A 26,409-nucleotide genomic window follows, 5' to 3' on the forward strand; every position below is an offset into this window, starting at 1 on the left:
GCACTAGGGGCTATGCATTGGAGACACATCTCTGAGGAGCTTGGGGGCTGGAGTTCACTCAGTGTTACCTGCTAGTCCAGATTTGGGCCAGGAGAGCCTTGAGGAGTTTGTTGATGACCAAGTCAGACTTGTATGTCAGGGAGATGACACATAGTCTATTCGACAGCAAAACCTCATTCTTGCTGAGGCAGAGGGATAACACAATGACTTACAGCTCTGGGTATCTCCAGTGGTGTGTTATTTGGGGCCATGTCGTTTACCCTTTTAAACTTTTGGCACAATTTCTTCCAGTTTTCTAGTACTTCTTCAGTGTTCCAAGACTTAATGAACATTAACATTAATGGTCCAGAAAGCTCTTCAGCCAGGTCTTTTAAAACTCTTGCATATAAGATATCTGGACCTGCTGATTTAAAAATATCTAACTTGGGTAGTGTAAGCCGGTCGTGTCGGGGCTCATCCCCCTCAGGCGCGGCGGGGAGCCAGGGCGCCTCCTTATGCACTGCAGTCCGGGTAGGCTTAGCCCCTCGGCAGGTGTTGAGTGGGGTATAAGGTCTGTAAACAAGGTAGAGCCCCAGCCCTCTAGCCGGGGTCGGGGCTCTCAAAGTAAATAAGCCCCAGCCCTTGGCAGGGCGGGCAGTAATAGTTCAGACTCAGGCCTCTGACAGGGGCTGAGCAAACACAGTATCAGCCCGGGCCCTTGGCTCGGGCAGGGCACCAAACACAAGTCTAGTTCGCTCTGGCCCTCTGGGTCAGGGCAGAGCAGTGGCAAAGTCAAAGGGGCCCAGCCCTTGGTCCAGGCAGGGCACCAAACACAAGTCTAATTAGCTCTGGCCCTTTGGGTCAGGGCAGAGCAGTGGCAAAGTCAAAGGGGCCCAGCCCTTGGTTCGGGCGGGGCACCAAACACAAGTCTAATTAGCTCTGGCCCTTTGGGGTCAGGGCAGAGTAGTGGCAAAGTCAAAGGGTCCAGCCCTTGGTTCGGGTGGGGCACCAAACACAAGTCTAATTAGCTCTGGCCCTTTGGGTCAGGGCAGAGCAGTGGCAATAGGCAGGAAGAGGGGGAGTCTGCCACCCGGTTACGGGTGGCAGGGGGAACGCAGGCCCTCCCACTCCACTGCGTTCCAGCCCGGGGCCCTAGCAGCGGTCAAGACCCGCTGTGGTCAGTGGGGATCCTGGCCGCAACACACTGACATGGGTTCGGGCTCTTCAGGAGCCAAACCAGGGTCGGCTATCCCCGGGCTACTTCCAACCTCCCCCTCTCTGGGTACCTGGTCCTTGTCAGCGTCGTCTGGTGGGTCCCAGACCATGGGTTCCTCCGGGTGCCGGTCATGGGGAAGCTCAGGCCACTCCTCAGGGTATCGGGCACACGGCAGGTCAGGCCGACGTTCCTCCGGGTACCGGGTCTGAGGCAAGTCCAGCCAGCGCTCCTCTGGGTAGTGGGCGCGGGGCAGGTCCGGCCAGCGTTCCTCTGCGTAGTGGGCGCGAGGCAGGTCCGGGCAGCGTTCCTCTGGGTAGTGGGCACGAGGCAGGTCCGGGCAGCGCTCCTCTGGGTAGTGGGCGCGAGGCAAGTCTGGCCCGGCAGGAGCCCGGGCACCAGTGTCTGTCCTCTCCGGCAGCCTGCGCCCAACTGAGCGCTGGGGCCGGGCTTTTATACTTCCTGTCCCGCCCCTTGACTTCTGGGGGGCGGGAAAAGGCCGTGCTGACTCCGCCCACTGAGGCACCTGCTCTGGCTCATCCCCCTCAGTCACGGCGGGGAGCCATGGCGCCTCCTTACAGGTAGCTACTATTTAACATCCTTCTGAGATACTAGTGAAATGGAAAGAATATTATGATATAACTACATCATCTGTTCCCCCCCATACAGAACAGAAATATTTAACATTTCTGCCTTTTCTGCATCATTATTTATAATTCTATCAGTTCTATCTAGCAATGGACCAATACCATTGTTAGGATTCTCTATTCCTAATACTTAAAATTTTCCTCCTTATTGTCCTTAACTCTGCTAGCCATAGAGTTTGCCTTGTCTCCCTTTTCTTCCCTTATTCTTTTTCTACAATTGCTAGCTTCTGATTTATATTTATTACTATTAACTTCCTTTTTCTTCCATTTGTTTTACATTAATTTTGTTTAGCTGCCTTCATTTCCCCTTGTGCCCATAGGGCAAGCTTGTCTATTATATTCATTGGCTTGCCTTCATTATATTTAGCTGCTTTCATTATATTCAGTTGTAATGCAAGAAACCTACAGGCCTGTTTCCTGCAAGACATTAGTTTAACCATAAATTAACTAGAAAGACTTTCTAGTTTCCCCAGAGGTGCTTGACTCCTGCTCCACCCTAGGCCTCGCCCCCACTCCACCTCTTCTCCCAAGGCCCCACCCCACCTCAATGCATTTTGGTTCAGTGTCTCATTTCTGGAGTACAAAATTCCTGAAGTTCACTTTCTTTTTAAACTTCTTGATGTGTTCTTTTGAATGTCAGCATTTGGTCTAATGTGACCCCAAAGTATACCCAATGTTCACAGTGCTCAAGGATTGTACTGTTTTACTATCCCACTATATCTAGAGTTGTTGCTTGGCCTGACTTTTAGATGGAAGGCGCACTCTTGTGTCTTGCTAGGGTTGGCATTTAGGAACCATGTGCAGTAGCATTTTCCAAGCACATTCAGGGTACTAGTTAGAATGTGCTCAGTGTCCTCAAATCTTTCCAACTGGGTGATGATGCAAAGATTATCTGCATAAATGAATCTTTGCGCATTGGGGAGTTCTGGTTGGGCAGTTGTATAGACATTAAACAGCAAAGGTAATAGTACTCAACCTTGGAGTAATCCTTCCATTGACTTCTGATCATCCATTTCAACAAAGGAATATTGATGCTTGAGCAGGGTGGAGGTGACCTAGATCACCTTGCTATTTCTCAGAATTCTTGCCAGTTTTAACAAAAGTGTACAATGGTTCACAGTGTCATAAGCAGCCAACAGGTCAACAGATACATTTCCTGTAATTTTGCACATTTCAAAGCCATCTTCAGTGTACTGAGTTCAGTTTACAACTTGACCACAGCATGAACTTCCTGAGCAACAACTGGCTTGATCATCCGTCAGCTGCACTGTCTCTGACAGCATTTCATCTTTATTATTTGAAAAGAGTACCCAGGGTAGGTATCTCCTCTGTAATGAAAGCTGCTGCAAAGAAACCTCTGGGGTGAAGAAATCTCTAGAGTGTAATTATCTTTCACCATTGCACCCTTTCCCTTAACTCCATGGTAATGTAATACAGGGGTTCTCAAACTTCATTGCATCACAACCCCCTTCTGACAACAAAAGTTACTACACGACCCCAGGAGAGGAAACTGAAGCCTGAGCCCTCCCAAGCCCTACCAGCCTGGATGGGAAGGCCAAAGCCTGAGACCCATCCTGCCCTGCGTGGGAGAGCAGGACAAAGTTGAAACCCAAGGGCTTCAGCCTCAGGGAGGGAGCCTATAACCTGAACCCTGCTGCTCAGGGCTGAAGCTCTCCAACTTCGGGCAATGGGGCTAGGGGTTTAGCCTTCAGACCCAGCCCCAGGACCCAGCAAGTCTAACACCAGCCCTGGCAACCCCATTAAAAAGGGGTTGCGACCCACAGTTGAGAACCACTGCTCTAGCACACCAGTTGATTCTCACAGGCTTCCTAATACTGATTTGCTGAACTAATTTCTTACCTACTTTGATATATTTGGATAGTTGCTCTTCAAAATCCCTCTGAGCCAAGTTACATTTTACCTGCCATAGTTTATGTTCTTGACTATTATATAGGGCTGGATTTTTAACTTTTATTTATCTGTTTGATATAAATAATCTTTTGAAATTTGACATTCAATCCTACTTGAGTTTCTTGCTTTCTTGTTTCCTCTGTAGTTAGTGGGCATGCATGACTTTTGTGACTCGTATGGCATGCTTGAGTTCCCTTCAGGCTGAGTCAAGGGATTTTAATTACCTCACTTTTTGACTGGCCCCTTCGATTTTTAAAGGCTCTCTCCATTTCTTAAATTTAGTGTCACCAGCTATGGCTGTCAAAGATTGCCTCAGATTTCTTAAAATGTTATGCACTTATCACTCCAGTGACAGCTTCAAGATTGTTTTGGGGAGACACTTGCTTTTGAATGTGAGGGGAGATGTGCACATGTAGAATGGGGCCAGATTTCTATAAAATCATTGTTTATGTGTTGTGTGTTTAACACAAATTAGCTGCTGATTTTTCTCATGTTGGGTTGGTGGTTGTTGCATTGAGCAACCTTGACTGTTACATAGTGATTGCATGGTGGAATGCATTCAACAAACATTATTTCCTATTAATATGAAAAATCTCAAAACTACATCTATCACAGATGGAAAAAAGCAATATAAATGGTGGAGCTTAATTCCTCAGTTGGTTTATGAATCCAAATTCCTTCAGGTACTCCAACTATCACAAGTCCTTAAGTTCTAGATTTGCAAATGGCTCTCTGATTAAATCGAAAAGTCTGACTGCATGTTCTCATATCATTCCCTCATGAATGTACGTTTGAGGAGATTCAAGAATATAAGTTATCCCGTCTAAAGTCACTTGCAGTTTATGCTCACTCAAAAGGCTTCAAACTTTTTCAGACAGTAGCATAGAAATAATATTTGCAGAACATAGTCCTGTATTAGTCAATTAAAATTTAGCATCAGACACAGTAACTAAAAGTAGGTCTACAAATGTTTCTAATTTCCTCATATTTAACATCACAATATGGAAAAAATATACATGTAGCATCTCAGCAAGGTTACTCAAAGCTGAACAGATACCGTAGGCTGCATCATTTTCTTTGTCTAGCAACTTTTAGTATCGTTTCCATATTTCAGGCAGACTGTGTTACACAACTTGTAATCTTGCAGTCATCAGAAGGTATTTTAAGTGCCATTTTCTACAATAGTTCCCTGGTCATTGTCTCAGTTTTAGTCATGTAGAGGAACTGAAGTCTTCTTGACTAGACTGGCAAAAACTGAAACATATGTCAACAGGTATTTTATCAACATATTACTCAAAAATGCATTTATGACTTATCTAAATGATGTCAGATCAAGTCGAAAAGTAATAGCTACTGCTTTGTGGAACATATATTTTAAAACCAGTAAAGCATTGCAGTTAATTAATTTTCATGATCCATTGCCATAAAAGCACATGTATTGAACCTGATTTCTTATAAAAAATAACAGTAGTTATTAAGGTAAGTGCCGCTTGGCGCCTGCACCCAACACACACACCCACATCCCAGCCTCCTGCCCCACCTGATCCCCCTCCTGCCCTCCACACTGCCTCGATCCCAGCCCAGAGCCCCCTCTGGCACCACCTCATCCATGGCCCCACACCAGAGCCCGCACCCCCAGCTGGAACCCTCACTCTCCTGTACTTCAACCCCCTGCCCCAGCCCAGAGCCCCCCCTGCACCTTGAACCCATCATTTATGGCCCAATCCTGGAACCCACACCCCCAGCCCGGAGACCACATCTCCTCTCACACCCCAACTCCCTGACTTAGCCCAGAGCCCCCTCCCATACTCCGAACACCTCAGCTCCACCCCACACCCCGGAGCCCTGTCCTACATTCCAAACCCCTCATCCCTGGCCCCACCCCAGAGCCTGTACCCCCAGCCAGAGCCCTCACCTCCTCCCGCATCCTAACCCACTGCCTCAGCCTGGAGTCCCCTCCCACACCCTGAACTCTTCATTTCTGACCCCACCCCGGAGCCTGAAACCCCAGCCGGAGCCTGAACCCCTTCCTGAATCCCAACCTCCTGAGCCAGCCAAGTGAAAACGAGCGAGTGAGTGAAAGTGGGGAGAGCGAGCGACTGGGAGGGGGATGGAGTGAGTGGGGTGGGGCTTCGGAGGAGGGGTGGGGCCTCGGAGGAGGCAGGGCAAGGGTGTTTGGTTTTGTGCAAGTGGGAAGTTGGCAACCCTACTGAGATGGCCAACTTCTACTCAGACACTACACAGATAACTGCTATAGAAAAATCTAAGGTAGACTGGTTATACCAATACAACTATTATGTTGGGCTATAAAAAAAGAACTGGAATGTCAGTGCACAAGAGCAGGCACAGTGGGTACTATCAAACCGGATGTACATGTTGAGTGGTAAATATCACAGTGCAATAAATAACCATTTGAGTGGTACCAATGGAAGTATTAAGAAGAGGAAAAGGGAGAGGTTTTGAGATGTGATTTTAAATGATTAATTGAATGAAAGGAGAGCAGTTCCAGAAAGCCTGAGCTAGAAGAGAAATAAACATATTGAAAAGAGAACCACTTTTCCCTATTTTGCACTTCTTTTGGCGCCCTTTTTATTGCATTAGTTCCATCAGACAGATGGAAGATCCAATTAACTAAAGAAAAGATGAAACTTATGAACACTCCCATCTGTTCCTCTCAGAATGGAACGGATCCTACATACCATGGCGACATCGCACTCTACACCACATAGAGGAAATGTACACGAGATGGTGAAGATTTCCTTCTAATAGCTGACTGTGTTACTGAGAATAGCAAATAGTATAATGAGACAGAACATTAAATTTTGATGAAATGCAGAGTCTCAAGGAATCAAGCTTCAAAACAGATTTTTGGCTGCTTTTCTTGACTGCTGAAATGTAAAGAAAGGAAAAATGAGAAATTTGATGGCTACTGGTAAAAGAATTGTTGCTCAGTTTTTCCTGCAGTCGTCCTTGCATTATTTTATTGTTTCTTACCCTGTTGTTAACAGCCATGTCAATTGAAAACTGCATCTGTTAATATGCTACTCTTACAAGTCAACCACATATAACAATGATGACACTTCTCTAATTACTTCCATCAGCGGTCGCAAGGCACTTTGCAAATCAATCCTTCTAAAACCTCTGTGATGTAGATCAGTACCTGAAACATAGGAATTGCCATCCTGTGTCAGACCACTGGTCCATAAAAATCCAATATCCTGTTTCTGACAGTGGCTAATACCAGAAGTTTCAAGGGAAGATTCAAGAATCCATGTAATTGACAGTTCTGGAATTTTTCAAAAAGGAACTAATAGTAAATAAGTACCTTGCCCAAGTGCCCAAACCTGGAATTTACACAATGTGTGCTCATCACCACACTGCTCACTTTGCTTGTATGTTTTTATGTTGTATACTTCCCCTCCCCCTTTCTTCTCTGTTTTGTTTTTTTAGATTGCAAACTCTCAAGGCCTGGATTGTGACTTCCTGCCATGTGCCTGTATGGCACTTAGCACACTTTAGGCACTACTGTAATATTAATACAAGCAGTGAAATGCCCATGAGCAAAGTTCTTCCTCACTATCAATAGTTCATGGTAGGATTCTGTCCAATGACATGGCTAGCTAGTATCACAGCATACAATCTTCTATGTCCCGGGGTGTCTAATGTTTGCTTGACTCCTACTAAGCTCTTTGACTCAGTCATATTGTCACAGGGTGATACGGGCTCTTTAAGAGGGAAGAGCCCTAGTGCACCTGTGACTGGTCAGTTGGCCTCCAGTTAGGTTTAAGAGAGGCCACCTGGGTCCTAGAGGGAAGGACACCAGGTGAGTCAGAACCCAGTGAAGCAGAAAGGGGCAGCTGAGAGCTGCTTGAGACCCAGAGGAGAAAGAAGCAGCAAGGAGGAGTTGCTTGGAAGAAGATCAGTAATCATGAGCTGCCAGTGAGGAGTTTGGAGGAAAGCTGTTGGGGAGAACTGATCAAAGCTGAGGATCCCTGAGGAGCAAAAAGCTCAAGCAGTGGCCCTAGAAAAAGGGGAAGATCCAGCATGGTCAGGCGAAGCTCTCCAAGAATCAAGAGGGTTGTTGTGGGAGGGTGGATCACGAGGGAGCATGGCAGCTTGGAGGAGAGGAGCACTGCCGGATGGGGAGCCCTCAGGGTGAAGAAATTGGATGAAGAGCTGCAGGAAGACTGGCCACTCTCAGACAGGGAGGCCTGAAGAGTGGGGCTCTGGCTCAATGGAAAAGGAATGAGAACAAAGTGCTGCTATTGACTCTTGAGTGAGTGATTTGCTGGTGAGGTCCTGGGACAGAGGAATGGGAAAAAACTGCTGTTCCTTTATGTTTATTATAGAAATTTGAAAGTGGATTTTACTACAAGGTTTGAGGGAAATACTGCATGGAGCTATGTGAATAAATTATACCAGAGATGGGCTTTCTATCACAGTGAGAAACTATGAGCTGAATGCTCAAAAGGATTTAGGTGCCTGAAAAAATCACTGTGATTCACAAAGCCTGAGTTAGGCATGTAGGCTGTCCACATACTGAATGGGGAGAGAGAGGCACCTGAGAATGGAATCCATGAAAGCCAGCATGCTCGGTGGGAAGCCTCCTAAGCTAGTCAATGGGAGATGACAACCAGAAGGGTGTGTGCTAAGCCCCACCCCTCTCTGAGATAGGTGCCTTTGTCCAGGTGCAGCGAGGTGCCTATACCTGCTTTCTATTCTTGGCTGGGAACCCTCTTTTGAGTTAGGGAACCTATGTCATTTTAGCAAGAAGATGGTGTGGGGGCGGGGGGAGAATGGGAAAGAGAGAGAGGATCACCTCCCTCACGACTTTTAGCCTAATGGTTAGGGAACTCATCTGGGAGATGGGAGACTCCCAGTTTGAGTCTCACCTCCACCTAAAAGATCCTCTGAGGTGAGTGCTCTAACCATTGGGCTAAGGAATAGTCTGAGCTAGGGAGTCCCTCAGTCGCGCCTGTTGAAGTTGTCACTCTATGAATAAATATGACAGCTTCAGTAGAGCAGGGAGACTGGATCCTGGGTCACCCCATCCTAGCTGAGTGATCTAACCACCTATCTGTAGAATCAGTCTCATGCTTGTGTGTACTCTTACTCTCTTGTAGAGTAATTTTGACCCAGAGATCTCCACATCAGAGTATTCAATATTCCAGTGGTTAGATCAATGATGTGAGAGGTGGCAGATCCCTATTCAAATCCCTTCTCCCCCTTAGGTGGAGGCGGGACTTGAACTGGGAGTCTCCCATCTCCCCGGTGAGTGCTCTAATCACTGGGCTAAAATTTATGAGGGAGTTGATCCACCACCTCCTCCTTCCTCTCTCTGCCACTGTGTTTCTATAAACTCGCCTATGGGGGCTCAATCTGATAGGCAGTCTCTGAGCATGCTTACCAGATTGGATCCCCTCAGATAAGTTAATTGGCTGAATGCCTGTCTTCCCCAGGTTTGTGAATCACTCTGGGATACAGGTGTCTGGATGCCCATAGGGAGGAAGCAGAGTGTGTTCTCACAGGCAGAAACATAGGCATCTAGGGAATTTTTACTTCAAAAACTTAGGAGCCAAGTGGGAGTTTTGAACATCGAAGTGGTCCCAAAACTGGGCTTTAGGTAGGGGCATCCCTAAGGAATATCCTGTGGCAATGACAACTACATGTTAACTATGTATTGTGTTTAAACTATTTCTTTTGATCAATGTCAAATGTGTTATCTTTAAATCACCTCTCGTTTACTCATGACAAAACATAAGTAGTAGGCCTGACAGGAAAACTGGAATTCCATTTCACAAAAAGTTGAAGTTTAAGATTTGTTTTTTTTCTGCATCACAATGGAAATGAGACCTTTTGAAGTTTTTTGTGAAAAAATGTGAGAGCATGCATAGAATGGCCAAAAGGAGGTGGCTATGGCACGCCCTTGGGAGGAAGGAGACCCTAGTTCAAGTACCTGCTCTGTTTGATTTGGAGTAGGGACTTGAACTTGGTCCCACATCCTAGCTGAGTGCCCTTACCACGGGGACAGGTGATCAAAGCCCACAGGTAAGTGGGGAACAAGACCTGGGAGATGGGTTGGAAACAGGAGGGAGCACGGGCTATAATGGCAGAGAGGAAGGAGGGTCAGGGCAAAGCTGGGAGGCAAGATCAAACCAGTATCTTAGATGCCTATATACAAATGCAAGAAGTATGGGTAATAAGCAGGAAGAACTGGAAGTGCTAATAAATAAATACAACTATGACATTATTGGCATTACTGAAACTTGGTGGGATAATACACACGACTGGAATGTTGGTGTGGATGGGTATAGTTTGCTCAGGAAGGATAGACAGGGGAAAAAGGGAGGAGGTGTTGCCTTATATATTAAAAATGTACACACTTGGACGGAGGCGGAGATGGACATGGGAGACGGAAGTGTGGAGAGTCTCTGGGTTAGGCTAAAAGGGGTAAAAAACACAGGTGATGTCGTGCTGGGAGTCTACTACAGGCCACCTAATCAGGTGGAAGAGGTGGATGAGGCTTTTTTCAAACAACTAACAAAATCATCAAAAGCCCAAGATTTGGTGGCGATGGGGGACTTCAACTATCCAGATATATGTTGGGAAAATAACACCGCGGGGCACAGACTATCCAATAAGTTCCTGGACTGCATTGCAGGCAACTTTTTATTTCAGAAAGCTGAAAAAGCTACTAGGGGGGAAGCTGTTCTAGACTTGATTTTAACAAATAGGGAGGAACTTGTTGAGAATTTGAAAGTAGAAGGAAGCTTGGGTGAAAGTGATCATGAAATCATAGAATTTGCAATTCTAAGGAAGGGTAGAAGGGAGTACAGCAGAATAGAGACAATGGATTTCAGGAAGGCGGATTTTGGTAAGCTCAGAGAACTGATAGGTAAGGTCCCATGGGAATTAAGACTGAGGGGAAAAACAACTGAGGAAAGTTGGCAGTTTTTCAAAGGGACACTATTAAGGGCCTAAAAGCAAGTTATTCCGATGGTTAGGAAAGATAGAAAATGTGGCAAAAGACCACCTTGGCTTACCCTTGAGATCTTGCGTGACCTACAAAATAAAAAGGCGTCATATAAAAAATGGAAACTAGGTCAGATCACGAAGGATGAATATAGGCAAATAAAACAGGAATGCAGAGGCAAGATTAGAAAAGCAAAGGGACAAAATGAACTCAAACTAGCTATGGGAATAAAGGGAAACAAGAAGACTTTTTATCAATACATTAGAAGCAAGAGGAAGACTAAGGACAGGGTAGGCCCACTGCTCAATGAGGAGGGGGAAACAGTAACGGGAGACTTGGAAATGGCAGAGATGCTTAATGACTTCTTTGTTCCAGTCTTCACTGAGAAGTCTGAAGGAATGTCTAGTATAGTGAATGCTTACGGGAAGAGGTTTAGAAGAGAAAATAAGAAAAGAGCAAGTAAAAAATCACTTAGAAAAGTTAGATGCCTGCAAGTCACCAGGGCCTGATGAAATGCATCCTAGAATACTCAAGGAGTTAATAGAAGAGATATCTGAGCCTCTAGCTATTATCTTTGGGAAATCATGGGAGACGGGGGAGATTCCAGAAGACCGGAAGGGGGCAAATATAGTGCCCATCTATAAAAAGGGAAATAAATACAACCCAGGAAACTACAGACCAGTTAGTTTAACTTCTGTGCCAGGGAAGATAATGGAGCAGGTAATCAAAGAAATCATCTGCAAACACTTGGAAGGTGGTAAGGTGATAGGGAATAGCCAGCATGGATTTGTAAAGAACAAATCGTGTCAAACTAATCTGATAGCGTTCTTTGATAGGATAACGAGCCTTGTGGATAAGGGAGAAGCGGTGGATGTGATATACCTAGACTTTAGTAAGGCATTTGATACAGTCTCGCATGATATTCTTATAGATAAACTAGGAAAGTACAATTTAGATGGGGCTACTATAAGGTGGGTGCATAACTGGCTGGATAACCGTACTCAGAGAGTAGTTGTTAATGGCTCCCAATCCTGCTGGAAAGGTATAACAAGTGGGGTTCCGCAGGGGTCTGTTTTGGGACCGGTTCTGTTCAATATCTTCATCAACGATTTAGATGTTGGCATAGAAAGTACGCTTATTAAGTTTGCGGACGATACCAAACTGGGAGGGATTGCAACTGCTTTGGAGGACAGGGTCAAAATTCAAAATGTTCTGGACAAATTGGAGAAATGGTCTGAGGTAAACAGGATGAAGTTCAATAAAGATAAATGCAAAGTGCTCCACCTAGGAAGGAACAATCAGTTTCACACATACAGAATGGGAAGAGACTGTCTAGGAAGGAGTATGGCAGAAAGAGATCTAGGGGTCATAGTGGACCACAAGCTTAATATGAGTCAACAGTGTGATACTGTTGCAAAAAAAGCAAACATGATTCTGGGATGCATTAACAGGTGTGTTGTAAACAAGATACGAGAAGTCATTCTTCTGCTTTACTCTGCGCTGGTTAGGCCTCAACTGGAGTATTGTGTCCAGTTCTGGGCACTGCATTTCAAGAAAGATGTGGAGAAATTGGAGAGGGTCCAGAGAAGAGCAACAAGAATGATTAAAGGTCTTGAGAACATGACCTATGAAGGAAGGCTGAAGGAATTGGGTTTGTTTAGTTTGGAAAAGAGAAGACTGAGAGGGGACATGATAGCAGTTTTCAGGTATCTAAAAGGGTGTCATCAGGAGGAGGGAGAAAACTTGTTCACCTTAGCCTCCAATGATAGAACAAGAAGCAATGGGCTTAAACTGCAGCAAGGGAGATTTAGGTTGCACATTAGGAAAAAGTTCCTAACTGTCAGGGTAGTTAAACACTGGAATAGATTGCCTAGGGAAGTTGTGGAATCCCCATCTCTGGAGATATTTAAGAGTAGGTTAGATAAATGTCTATTAGGGATGGTCTAGACAGTATTTGGTCCTGCCATGAGGGCAGGGGACTGGACTCGATGACCTCTCGAGGTCCCTTCCAGTCCTAGAGTCTATGAGTCTATGAGCCTATTGGCTATGCTATGGTCATATGCACTCTCTTCTCCCCTCTGCTCCCCTTTGGTCCTGGCAAATTATTTAGTCAAAACTACATTTTCCAAGAATAGGTTCAGTTTCAACAACTCCACATTCTTCCAGAAAAAAAAAGTTTTTGTCAAAAGATTCCTGACCAGCTCTAGTAAATATGCATGTCCAAATACTATTCTCTACATCGTTCATTACATTTTACATGTCTCTTCTCCCTAAACAAATAACCCCAATATTTTCATCTCCCCTCAAATACATTTAGGCCAACACTTTCAAACCAGGTTGTCTAAAACTGGGCTCCTGTATCCCATATTTAGGCACCTGAAAATCAGGCCACTTTCACTGAGGGGTGTTAAGAACCCACAACGTACAACTATTTAAGGAATGAACTTACTGCACAACATTTAGGAAATATGCACCATATAAAATATATATAATAATTAAGAAACCAAACATGCTGAGGAAAACTAGAACAGCTTTTTCTGAACCTTAACTACTCATACATACTTGATCATAAGCCGGCTTGTTTATAAGCCGACCGTCCCAAGATGGATAAGTAAAAATGGAAAATTTTTATAACCTATTCATAAGCTGACCCTATAATTCGGGGTCAGCAAACTTTGGCTCCCGGGACCATCAGGATAAGCTGCTGGCAGGCTGAGATGGTTTGTTTACCTCGAGCGTTCGCATGCATGGAGGTAAACCTAAGTAAACAAAGTGTCCTGGCACACCAGCTGCTTACCCTGATGGGCCGGGACAGCAACTGGTGGGGAAATATTTTTTGTGGGGGAGAAGCTGGGAGTCAGGGGAGTAACCCCTGTGACCACCCCCCACATGAACCCACCCCTAGCCTGGGACCCCCACACTCTCCCCATCCCATCCCTTTCCACCTTATCTGGGGAGGATGTCTCTGGCCTGGCTGGAGCTGCTCCGGCAGGTTTGGCAGCACTGCCGCAGCCCACTCCAGCTGGCCAGACCGGGCAGCACAGCTGCAGCATGTTCCAGCGGGCTGGGCTGGGTGTGGCCACAGTGTGCTCTGGCAGGCCACGCGGTGTAGCCACAGCCTGCTCTGGGGGGCAGGGCCGAGTGGCACAGCTGCAGCCTGCCAGCCCCAGAGCTGCAGTTGCTTTGGATGCTGGGGGGAGAGCAGTGTGGCCAGAAGCGGAGAGACTCTGGGCCTGCCTCTTCCCTTCTGGCTCTGCTGGCTGTGCTGCCCCTCCTTGCTACCTCTGTTGGGGGGAGGGGCTGTGTCCCGCCTCTCCCTCTCTATACCCATTCATAAGCTGATGCCCTTCTCTGGTGCTTCCCTTTTTTAACTAAAAAAATTCGGCTTATGAACAAATATATATGGTATTTCCTTTAGAATCAGCTACATTATATCACCCACATTTCTCTGCACTGGGTGGAGGAGGTTGGAAAGGGGAAAAGGAGTAGTTTCAAATAGATGAACTATAGATCTTAGTGTAGCAAGAGGCAGTTCAATGAGCAGTTTGCTGTAGCTAGTTACCTTTTAGGTCCAAAAAAAATCTATCCTTAAGTGCATGGTGGTTGCTCCAGATAAAATTACTAGCAGCCATGTAGATTTTAAGTGACAAAATTGGCCGGTAAGAGAACCTGGCTTTTATGCCAGTTAAGCCTTTTGGCAGCTCCTCCTCACCAGAAAGACAGTGTATCAGGAATGTCCTGAGAAATCAAATTTCCCTGAGATTTAACTGAAGGTGGGTGCTTAGTATCTCACAGGACAAGATCCTATATGATCAAAAATGACCCTTGAATATCAAAGTACATACAATATCACTATATGGTATGCATAGGTGGTATATGTACTACCATAAGAACTTGGGGGATTTATATATTCAATATCTTCATCAATGACTTACATAATGGCACAGAGAGTATACTTATAAAGTTTGTGATGATACCAAGCTGGGAAGGGTTGCAAGTGCTTTGTAAGATAGGATTAAAATTCAAAATGATCTGGACAAACTGGAGAAATGGTCTGAAGTAAGTCGGATGAAATTCAATAAGGACAAATGCAATGTATTCCATTTAGGAAGGAACAATCAGTTGCACACCTACAAAATGGGAAATGACTGCCTAGGAAGGAGTACTGTGAAAAAGGATCTGGGGTCATAGTGGGTCACAAGCTAAATATGAGTCAACAGTGTAACACTGTTGCAAAAAGCAAACATTCTGGGATGTATTCACAGGAGTATTGTAAGCAAGACATGAAAAGTAATTCTTCCACTCTGCTCCACACTGATTAGGCCTCAACTGCAGTATTGTGTCCAGTTTTGGGCACTACATTTCAGGAAAGATGTGGACAAATTGGAGAAAATCTAAAGAAGAGCAACAAAAATGATTAAAGGTCTAGAAAACATAACCTATGAGGGAAGATTGAAAAAACTGGTTTGTTTAGTCTGGAGAAGAGAAGACTGAGAGGGGACATTATAACAGTTTTCAAGTACATAAAAGGTTGTTACAAAGAGGGAGGAGAAAAATTGTTCTTCTTAACCTCTGAGGATAGGACAAGAAGCAGTGGTCTTAAATTGCAGCAAGGGCGGTTTAGGTTGGATATTAGGAAAAACTTCCTAACTGTCTGAGTGGTTAAGCACTGGAATAAACTGCCTAGGGAGATGGTGGAATCTCCATCATTGGAGATTTTTAAGAGCAGGTTGGACAAACACCTGTCAGGGATGGTCTAGATAATACTTACCCCTGCCTTGAGTTCAGGGGACTGGACTAGATGACCTCTCAAGGTCCCTTCCAGTTCTATGAGTCTATGTCTATCCTCTGTCTAATTAGCATTACTGTGAATTACAGGTCTTAATTCTCTACTCTATGGAAAAATAGACTAATTATTCAAAAGGACAGCACAGTGCAATGTCATAATTGGGAAATATGCAACTTTCCAATCATTTGATGTAACTATATTCAGATTATCCAGGCACACGTTTCCTCTATAAGAGAAATTTTGCTCTCATTTAGAATGGTGCAACCTCATTTAAGTCCATGGGGTTTCACTGATGAATCTTACACCAGAATCTGATCCGAGATGCATATCTTACTCAGTTTATAGGACTTTCCAGTCCTGTAGATTATGAAAAACAACTATGTTGCTAAAGCTGTTCAACAGTAGGATGACACAAAATGTGTTCTTCCAACTAAATAGTTTTCTTCAAATCTGAAACAGATGGGGACACAATGAATTACCTTACATGAGATCATCTGGACTTCTGAATGGAATGTAGTACATTTGGTCACGTTACATATGTTAAGATTTGATTTTTATGGTCTGATCCTGGAAATTCTTACTATCACACATATTTATTCTTGTGCATAGGCTCATTAAGGTCAATGGGACTACAAGCAGTAATGAGTGTGTACACACACTCTCATAAGTGCACACACACTTATGTGCATGTAAGTGTTTGTTTTCAGGCTTGGACTCTGCATATAATATCATGCATATCTAAGGTCTATTATCCTGAAGACTAACATCTCCTCCAAGTTCCATATGCATAATAAATGGAAAATTATCAAAATGAGAAAGAGGAAATGAAAATCTGAAGTCAGCCCTTTTCCTAGGTCTCCCAAGGAATCTAGTCTTTTTGTGTTTGTCTTCTAGACTGCAAAAATTGCTGGGGCAGAGTGTCTTGAACAGCACCAACCATATTGCTGACGTTTGACAAAATAAAAGATAGTATTGAATAACCTTAATTATGCCTTTTAACAAAAATTGGAACTGTGCTCAAAATAATGATGTACTGCTAAGAGAAAGATTAGGATGAAAGTTCACATGTATAGATTTGCAGGTATTAAAATTCCCTTATTCATGAGATTATTCACAGATATTTCAAATTTATACAAAATGACGGGGTCTAAATTAGCTGTTACCACTCAAGAAAGAAATCTTGGAGTCATTGTGGATAGTTCTCTGAAAACATCCATTCAATGTGCAGCAACAGTCAAAAAAGCAAACAGAATACTAGGAACCATTAAGAAAGGGATAGATAATAAAATGGAACATGTTATAATGCCACACCTTGAATACTGCCTACAGTTCTGCTGGCCCCATCTTAAAAAATATATTAGAATTGGAAAAAGTACAGTGAAGAGCAATAAAAATGATTAGGGGAATGGAACCAGTGCCATATGGGGAGAGATTAAAAAGACTGGGACTGTTCAGTTTAGAAAAGAGATGATTAAAGGTGGATGTGATAGAAGTCTATAAAATCATGAATGATGTGGAGAAAGTGAATAAGGAAGTGTTATTTACCCCTTCACATAACACAAGAACCAGGGGGCACTCAATGAAATTAATAGGCAGAAGTTTTAAAATAAACATAAAGAAGTATTTCTTCATACAGTGAAAAGTCAACCTGTGGAACTAGTTGCCAGGGGATGCTGTGAAGGCCAAAAGCATAACTGGGTTCAAAAAAGAATTAAATAAGTTCATGGAGGATAGGTCCATCAATGGCTATTAGCCAAGATAGTCAAGGATGCAATCCCATGCTCTGGGCATCCCTAAATCTCTCACTGCCAGAAGCTGGGACTGGACAAGTGGGAATGGATCACTCAGTAATTACCGTTTTGTTCATTCCCTCTGAAGCATCTGGCACTAGCCAGTGAAGGAAGACAGGATATGGGGCTGGATGTACCATTGGTCTGACCCAGTATAGCCACTCTTATGTTCTTAAATTAGAACCCAGGTGACTAAGCGCCACTTTTTGTGGAAACCAATCCTACTAGAAATAATAGTTAATACTTACAACCAGAGTCTGCTGTCAGCTACAATGGTGCAAATCTATTGAAGTCACGTGTGAGAGAAAAGTTTAATCTTCATTAGCATCTGATTGGAGTCAGAGAGTTTAGCTATGGATTTTAAGGACAGAAGGATCTGGCCTTAAGTCAAAAGTCCAATCCTGAGAGATGTTGAGCACCTACAACCTCCAATGAATTAAATAGAGGGTGCTGAGCACTTTCTTCAATGTACATATGCATATGGATTTCTAATGCAGCCACCACTCCGGCAATTCAGTCGCAAATTTAAACAGGTATGTGCATAATCGAGTGGGCACTTTTGTACATATCTAATTTAAATGTCCAATTTCTCCAATTCATATGAGCAAGCATGGTTAGGGATGTAGGACTGGAAAGAACCTCCCAAGTCATCAAGTTCAGCCCCCTGGGGCTGCAAGCAACCCAGTCAGACAATCCTATTCATAAACTTTACTTGAAAGAGTCTATTCCTACGGTGTGCATATGCAACACTGATTTATGCTTGGGGATTTTTGGCATCCAACTGCCTGAAAATTTAGGCTAAACTTTCTAAAAATTGTCCATATAAATATGATGATCTGGAAATAACTTAGTTATCCAAATACGCAGAAACTTAAAATATTCTAGGCAAAATGGGTCAGTATTGTCCATGAGCCCAGGGAAAAGGACACGGCCCAGCATTGTCCATTGTAACTCCATTGCAGATCAATAGGTGTATTACATTTACTCAATAGTTCTTTCAAAAGGATCATATAAATAAAATATAGTGGAATTATTTACAATTGAATAAGCATCAGGCACCATGTATTCCTAAATCAGCTTCCTCTTTGGCAATTTCAGAAGCTATTTACTAAGACCAGAGACTTGGTGTCTTCATTTTATAACCTTCCTTTTAACACCCTTGAAATGCTTGACAGAGAGTTAGAGGAATTCTTGGAACTGGGATCTCTAATACCACATTAATAACAGGAGATGGAACAGTATATTCTGCTACATAAATGCATTTGCACATGAGCACAAAATCAAATTGATCCCGCAGAAAATTCTCTGTAGGATTTATTGGACATCAGACAGAATGAAAAATAGCTGGATTAAAGGGAATGATACTTACTGGAGCTGTGGACATTCTCAAAGTAACTAGTTACACATGTTTTGGTTGTAAGTTCTGGGATGAGGTAATAAACAAATTAAATGTGGTTTTGGAAAATGGCAACCCTAACTACCCAAAATGCCCAGTACTAGAAGAATCTGGATGTTTCAGAGCATGGAACTCTAAAAATGGACCACAGAAAAAAAAATTTCTTTTAAGAGCAACAGCTGTTGCAAAGGAGAGGATACCACAAAAACTGAAGTCAGCATAAGCTGAAATGTTGATTGATGCACTGAGCTAAGCTAATTGATACATTTAGAAAAGACGTCTGTTTGAACAAACTAGGTGATATGTATTTAATATTTCTCACTCTCATACACCCACCCTTTGGTTAGTTACCTATGTTCACTAACTCAAGTTAAGACTGTATCTTCTCTCCTAGTGAACACCTACCATAAAGGGTGGGTCTTAGACAAGCCATGGAGATGGGAATTCTGGCTAGAAGAAAAGAACACATTTCTGAGACTTACAATTATTATTTGTATTGCAGTAGCATCTAGGTGTCCTATATATGGACAAGGACCCCATTGTGCTGGGCATTGTACAAACACAGAACTTACCCCATGAATTTTACAATCATAGGACTTAATCCTGCTTCATCTTATAAAGGAACAGGGCCCTTGATGTCATTCATGGCTCCTCATTTTCCTTAATAGCAATTCTGAAGGGGTTATTGACAGAAACTTTACTGAAGTCTTCAACAGTTCCTTCAAAGTAAAAGATGTCAGTGGGAATGGCCATTCATTCTTGCATGTACATTGAAGAAGGTGCTCAGCACCCTCTATGCTTATTTATTTCAATGGAAATTGTAGGTGCTCAACATCTCTCAGGATTGGGCTCTTGAGTAAAGACCAGATCCTGCTGTCCTTGGCTAAACTCTCTGACTTCAATAAGGCAGGATCAGATGCTCATGAAAGTTAAACTCTGCTCTCAGGCTAAAGCTCATGACACACATTGATATTTTAGGAGTTCTAATTTCACTTCTGTTTTGCCAGCGTAACGTATGTTTTACCTTTATTGTACAGTGCCCAAGCAGCCTTGGAAGTCACAGAGACTCCCCTAGAAATGGCCTACAGCAGCAGCCAGGCAAGGAGAGGGCCAGCCGCTATTCATGTTTCTTTCTGTCTCGCAGGTTATAGCTGCTAGTGCACTCATACTATTGTTTACAATTTAAGCTCTGTCTGGACACTCTCTTTTCTGCTGATTGGATGTTTGTTCCAAATTCCTCCTGCCCCTTTCTCCCTTCCTGTTCCTCCACTGTCAGCCTCACCATTCCTGCCCTCCAGGTGTCTTTCTAATCCTTCCCTCTTTTCCCCTGCTCTATTGTTCCTGTTTACTCAACCACCCTAATAAAAATCCCACAACTGGGTAAAAGATGACTGAGCTGGAATGATAGAGCCATGGGCCATATGGTCCTGATTGCTTTGCTTGTATATTGGATTCCTTATCCCTACGCCCCCCACCCCTCCCCACACTCTGTTTTATCTTTTAGATTTGAAGCTGTATGGGACAGGATATGGGTCTGTCTGCATATGTATAGCATGGAGCCCTCATCCTGATCTGAGTGCAGCCAACTAATAAATAAGAGTGGCCATGCAAGTATGTCAGGCCAAATTCATGTTTGGGTGAGTATTTGGGACAGTTGCCCTGTCCACAACCACGCTTGTGTACAGAATTTTAGTTGTATGTAAGCAGAGTCAGGATGAGCTCTACCCTGACATCTGGTGGTGAATTATGGCGAGTGTGGAAAAGAATTTCAGAGGCTGATCATGTTTGCATAGGCACACCCACTCCGACTAGCATAGTCCACGGCAGCCTAAAATGGTTACTTTCACAGCTGTGGGATCCCCAATTTCTTTGTTATTGGGACAGGAGGAATAAAGTGTTGTCACCCTGATTAAGTAAATGAGGAAATACAAAACTGTTTTATGATAAAGGGTTTCACTATCAACTAAATAACGCTTGCTAGACAAGGGAGATGGGTTCTAAAACCCAGTGAATTGGGAGACATAGACAGACTTGGGGCAGGTATCTGCACCTGGTGGTGTAGGTGCCTTGTGTGAGCCAGAAGCACCAGTTCCACCTACTCCTCTCTCCACTGTAGAATATCAGAGTTGATTTTTGATTTCTTTAAGAATCTAGATATAGGTTACTGAGCTGAACTCACTATGGGCTAATGGTGCACTAGCACTGGGGCTCCCCTTCTGTGAGCTGAAATCACTAAAGAGCTGGAACTGCTGAGCTGAGAGCACTGAGTACTGTGCTAACTAGTGGGGGAGCCTGAAGCTATACTGCGGAGCACAGCAGCTGGCAAAGTGAGTGGAGCAGTTTGTGGAGACACAGAGTGAGTGGAGCTGAGCAGTTTGTGGGGATGGCTGGAGCAGATCACAGGACAGCTGGTGGAGCAGAGCAGCTGGCAGAGCGAAGCAGCTGTGGGATGGGTGGAGCGGCTCACGGAGTGAACTGAGCAGAGCAGTTTGCGGGGATGGCTGGTGGAGCAGAGCAGCTGGCAGAGCAGAGTGGAGCGGAGCAGTTTGTGTGGAAGGCTGGAGGAGCAGAGTGGAGTGGCTGGTAGAGCGGAGCAGTTTGGGGAGAAGGCGGAAGCAGAACCCCACGTAGAGGCAGGGCAGTTTGCCCTGGACCACAGAAGGTGCCCCTTTCTACCCAGGCTGGGGAGGGGGGGACCTCTGCAGATAGACTCTCGAACTTTGGGGCTGCACTCACCCAGGACAGAGACTTTTGGATTGTGGGACTTTTGGGACTGTGGGTGATCTTTGGGTTGCTGAACTCTAGGGACATTTGGGGTATTGGACTTTGGAGTCTTGGGGTGATTTGGGGGTTGCTGGACTCAAGAGCCCAGGGAAAAGGACACGGCCCAATTTCCTGGGGTGGGTCTTTGCTCACGATTTGGTCTATGAACTCTAGTTGAGGTGTTTTCCCAATTTAATGCTTGTTGTTTATCTCATGTAATTAAACCTTTTCTGCTACACTGAGACTCTGTGCTTGCGAGAGGGGAAGTATTGCCTCTTCGAGGTGTCCAGGGGTGTGTGTAACATTTTCCCACGTCACTGGGTGGGGGCTCGAGTTGGTTTTGCATTACGTTGTAGGGAAGATACCCCTATGTATTGAACCCGGCCCTGCTGCTATCAATTCGGCCTGGCAGAAGGGTTACATGTAAGAATCTTCACTAACAAAAAAAGTGAAAGGAGTCATGAATTCTGACAAAGACAACTCCCATTTTGTATGTGAAAGGACATACTGAATTGCTTTCCTGCTGGTTTGGCCAGCTGTAGGCTGGAGCTAGCAGGCATATAACAATTCATGCCCTACCGGTGAGCCTCCAAACAGCTTTCTGCTTGGAGGAACAGGCAGTAGTGAGCCCCGATGGCTTTATTACATGGCCAAGTGCACTGCTTTTCCATTGGAGGTTTTGAAAAAATCTAAGGTACATGCCAGCATCTAAAAAAAAACAATTGAGCAACATTGTGTGGTTGATTCCAGCAACATGCTCTGCCCACAGCTGTTGAAACTAATCTTTTAATAGCTGTCACCATCTGTGACCGATCACTATATTTCTGAAACACATTCATGGGTGTTATGGTTAACAGCAGATATTCTCAGCAAGATAATCTGGCCACTTGCACATAGCAAGGGTGCAGTCAAAAAGCATACATTAACCCTCGTCTGTGGCTAGCAGTAAGCTCTTTTTTTAGTTTAATTTCCTATGGAATTGCTCCTTACTGAGTAGCCTGATGAATGTGGAGAGGTGTATCACAATCAACTATAATGAGAGAAAATAAAATGAATAACGTGGTCACTTGTTGCAGCTATGCTGAGTAGCAGCTGAAATAAATCACTGTACAGCTTGTTCCAAATTTTAATTAGATGTGATCTGATTAGAAGTATTTTGCAATAAAGTGATTGGTAGTCTCTAATAAATCAGTTACTAATGATTGCTAAGTGACTTTAGAACTATACACCCCATCCATGTGACTTCTAAGAAAACTCCATAGCCAATTTGATGCACAATATTTCAGTATCAGTACTGCAATACTGATTTGCCTTTATTAAAAAGAGAAGGGCTGGTGTTGTGGTTAAGGCACTGGACTGTAACTTGGGAGTTCTAAATTCATTTCCTGGCTTAGCCACAAGCTTCCTGTGTGACTTTAGGTAAATTGCTTAATCGCCATTACTCAGCTCTCCATCCATGAAATGGAATTAGTTCCCTATACCACAGGGCTACGGAGAAAACAAGTACACAAATGATTGTGTGACACTGATACAGGGGTAATATGGGTCATAAAACAGGACTGCAGAGAATGAAATCAGTAGCCCTCATAGAGATGGAGGAAAAGAACTCAATTCATAACTGTGATATTTTCCTAACTTCAAACCAGAGCCCTGTAGAATTTTTTTGGAACTATTGCTGGTACCTCATAGAAAACTTTGATAATGACTTTCGGCCTGATCCTGCAATATGCTGAACAGCCTCTAGTCCCACTGAGACATACAGCACTCTGTAAGAACAAAGTTTACCTGGGTAGTACCTGTCTTGGTATGCTTGCTCTGCAGTCAGAAGAGTGGGACTCAGGCAGATATACCCACACTAGCACGACTTAAAAAAAAGTAGTGTATATGCAGCCTCAAGGGTTCAGTGCAGGTTGTACAAGCACACAGGGAATCCTGAGTATCTATTCAGGTTGCTGGCCTCCACTGCTGCAGCTACACTGCTGCTTTAAAACCATGCTACTGCAGGTATATCTACTTGAGCTGCAATCTCACATATGATTGCTGTCTAGACATATCTGCAGAATAATTGCCTTGCTATTCCTCTCAACCTGCCATGGCACAAATGCACAGTGATAATTAAAATTAATTATTCCTGCAGGAAACTCAAAGTGCTGTGGGCTTCATTCCTTTAATTTAAAGAACTTGCTCTATAACGTCTGTTGCATCATTCTTTATTTCTGATGTAAACCAGAAGAGAGAGGGAACACAGTCAGAATGAAACACACTTAACTTTAGGATTAGAATGTAGGATATTTGAAAGGCATGTGGCTTACAAGTAAGTGGTAATTATTAGTATCTATTATAGAGCCTCTAATCCAAGGAAGGGCCACATAAGGACCTGTGCACAGTGGAATCAGTGTGATTCTACACAGCACAGGGTGTGGGATGTGGAGAAGTCCTGTATAAAGGTTTGACACCCATTTCTCCATGTGAATTCAGTCTGCTCTGAGATGGAGGAAGTATTTGGGAGTTAGAGGAAGCTGGGAAAGAGGGTGGCACTGATGGATTCATATCTGTGGATATGATAGAAGTTTGAGGCTACATAACGTTAACCACACATAAGTAGCATTGATAAATACAGTATAAATCATTGGTTTATTCAAATCAGGGTTATAAGTAACTCATTTGGTTCATGAAAGGAAAATAAAAAGTCAATGATAGAAGTGTCTTCCTAGTTTCCACATTTTTCTTGATGCTAGACTAGTTCGAGCTGTCAGATATAAAACCTTAGCTGAATGACTGAGTCATTGGGGGTGAAACAGTTACATGATGGCAGATACTGTACGTAGACAATGTTAAAATGTTAATTTTATATGACTAATCTACAAAATGGCAGAATAGAGACATGGGAAAAACACTCCTCTTTCATAAAGAAACTGGCGGGCTTATGCAGCATGAACAAAGCTAGATCATTGCCACTCTTGCAATATTCTGATAAAAATGAGTTTGCACTGTCTGCATGAAGAATTATTCCATGCTGAAAACGTACAGAACACAAGATGCCATATGATTTAGAAAAGCAAACTTCTGGCCTCTAAATGTAAAGATAGTTAAGACCCAGGCAGACTGCAAAGAGCTACAAAAGGATCTCTCAAAACTGGGTGACTCGGCAACAAAATGGCAGATGGAGTTCATTGTTGATAAATGCAAAGTAATGCACATTGGAAAGCATAATCCCAACCATACATATAAAATGATGGGGTCTAAATTAGTGGTTACCCCTCAGGAAAGATCTTGGAGTCATTGTGGATAGTTCTCTGAAACCATCCACTCAATGTGCAGCAGCAGTCAAAAAAGTGAATGCTGGGAATAATTAAGAAAGGGATAGATAATAGGACAGAAAATATCATATTGCCTCTATATAAATCCATGGTACGCCCACATCTTGAAAACAGTGTGCAGATGTGGTTGCCCCTTCTCAAAAAAGATATAATGGAGTGGGAAAAGGTTCAGAAAAGAGCAATAAAAATTATTAGAGATGTGGAATGGCTTCTGTATGAGGAGAGTGTCATAAACAGATGGTTAAGGGTTAATGTCTCTTTCACCTGTAAAGAGTTAAGAAGCTCAGTGAACCTGGCTGACACCTGACCAGAGGACCAATGGGGGGACAAGATACTTTCAAATCTTGGTGGAGGGAAGTCTTTGTTAGTGTTGTTTGTTTTGTTCGTTGTTCTCTCTTGGGGCTAAGAGGGACCAGACGTACACCCAGGTGTTCCCAATCTTTCTGAATCAGTCTTTCATGTTTCAAAATTGTAAGTATAGCCAGGCAAGGCGGATTAGTCTTATGTTTGTTTTCTTAACTTGTAAATGTGTCTTTTTGCTGGAAGGATTTTTACCTCTGTTTGCTGTCACTTTGAATCTCAGGCTGGCGGGGGGAGTCCCTCTAGGCTATATGAATCTAAGTACTCTGTAAGCATTTTCCATCCTGATTTTACAGAGATAATTTTTACCTTTTCTTTCTTTAATTAAAAGCTTTCTTTTTAAGAACCTGATTGATTTTTCCTTGTTTTGGAATCCAAGGGATTGAATCTAAACTCACCAGGGATTGGTGGGGGAAAAAGGAAGAGAATGGGTAATTCCTCTTTGTTTTAAGATCCAAGGAGTTTGGATCTGTGTAGCTTCCCAAGGCAACCCAGGGACAGGAAAGTCTGGGGGGGGGAATGGAGGGAGGATGGTTTATTTCTCCTTGTTTTAAGACCCAAGGTGTTTGGGTCTTGGGTTCCCCAGCTTGGAAAAAAGATGGCTAAGGGGAGATATGGTTGAGGTCTAGAAAATCATGACCGGTGTAGAGAAAGTCGATAAGGAGGTGCTGTTTACTACTTCTCGTAACACAAGAACTAGGCGTCACCAAATGAAATTAATAGGTAGCAGGTTTAAAACAAATAAAAGGAAGTATTTCTTCACACAATGCACAGTCAACCTGTGGAACTCCTTGCCAGAGGGTGTTGTGAAGGCCAAGACCATAACAGGGTTAAAAAAAACCTAGATAAGTTCATGGAGGACAGGTCCATCAATGGCTATTAGCCAGGATGGGCAGGAATGGTGTCGCTAGCCTCTTTTTGACAGAAGCTGGGAATGAGCAACAGGGGATGGATCACTTGATGATTACCTGCCCTGTTCATTCCTGGCATTGGCCATTGTCAGAAGACAGGATACTGGGATAGATGGACCGATGGTCTGACTCAGTAGGGCCATTCTTATGTTAATGTACATGTGACTAGAACAGATTTTTGAAGAGCTTGTCACAGCCAATTATCTGGGAGGGAGAGGGTGGAGGAGTAGATCTAACCACTGCAATCACAGCCATTTTCTCCCCAAGTACCTAGAAGTCCATAAAAATTAGTCCAGCAGGGGATGGGAGTGGTGCTTAAAGAATATATGTAGGAAGAGCAGATAAGAATTTGTGTGT

At 43.6% G+C, this 26,409-nt stretch overlaps 1 long non-coding RNA gene across 1 annotated transcript in view; it reads right to left on the bottom strand.

Moving 5' to 3' along the window:
* Positions 1 to 2,411: 2,411 nt before the first annotated feature.
* LOC127048402 (uncharacterized) overlaps positions 2,412 to 26,409 on the bottom strand; it is a 50,651-nt gene continuing 26,653 nt past the window's right edge. The window contains exon 3 of the long non-coding RNA XR_007773647.1: positions 2,412 to 5,004. This is a non-coding gene — a long non-coding RNA (uncharacterized LOC127048402). The remainder of the gene's footprint in view (positions 5,005 to 26,409) is intronic.

Source organism: Gopherus flavomarginatus, chromosome 3, assembly GCF_025201925.1.
Source record: "Gopherus flavomarginatus isolate rGopFla2 chromosome 3, rGopFla2.mat.asm, whole genome shotgun sequence".
Lineage (NCBI taxonomy): Eukaryota > Metazoa > Chordata > Testudines > Testudinidae > Gopherus > Gopherus flavomarginatus.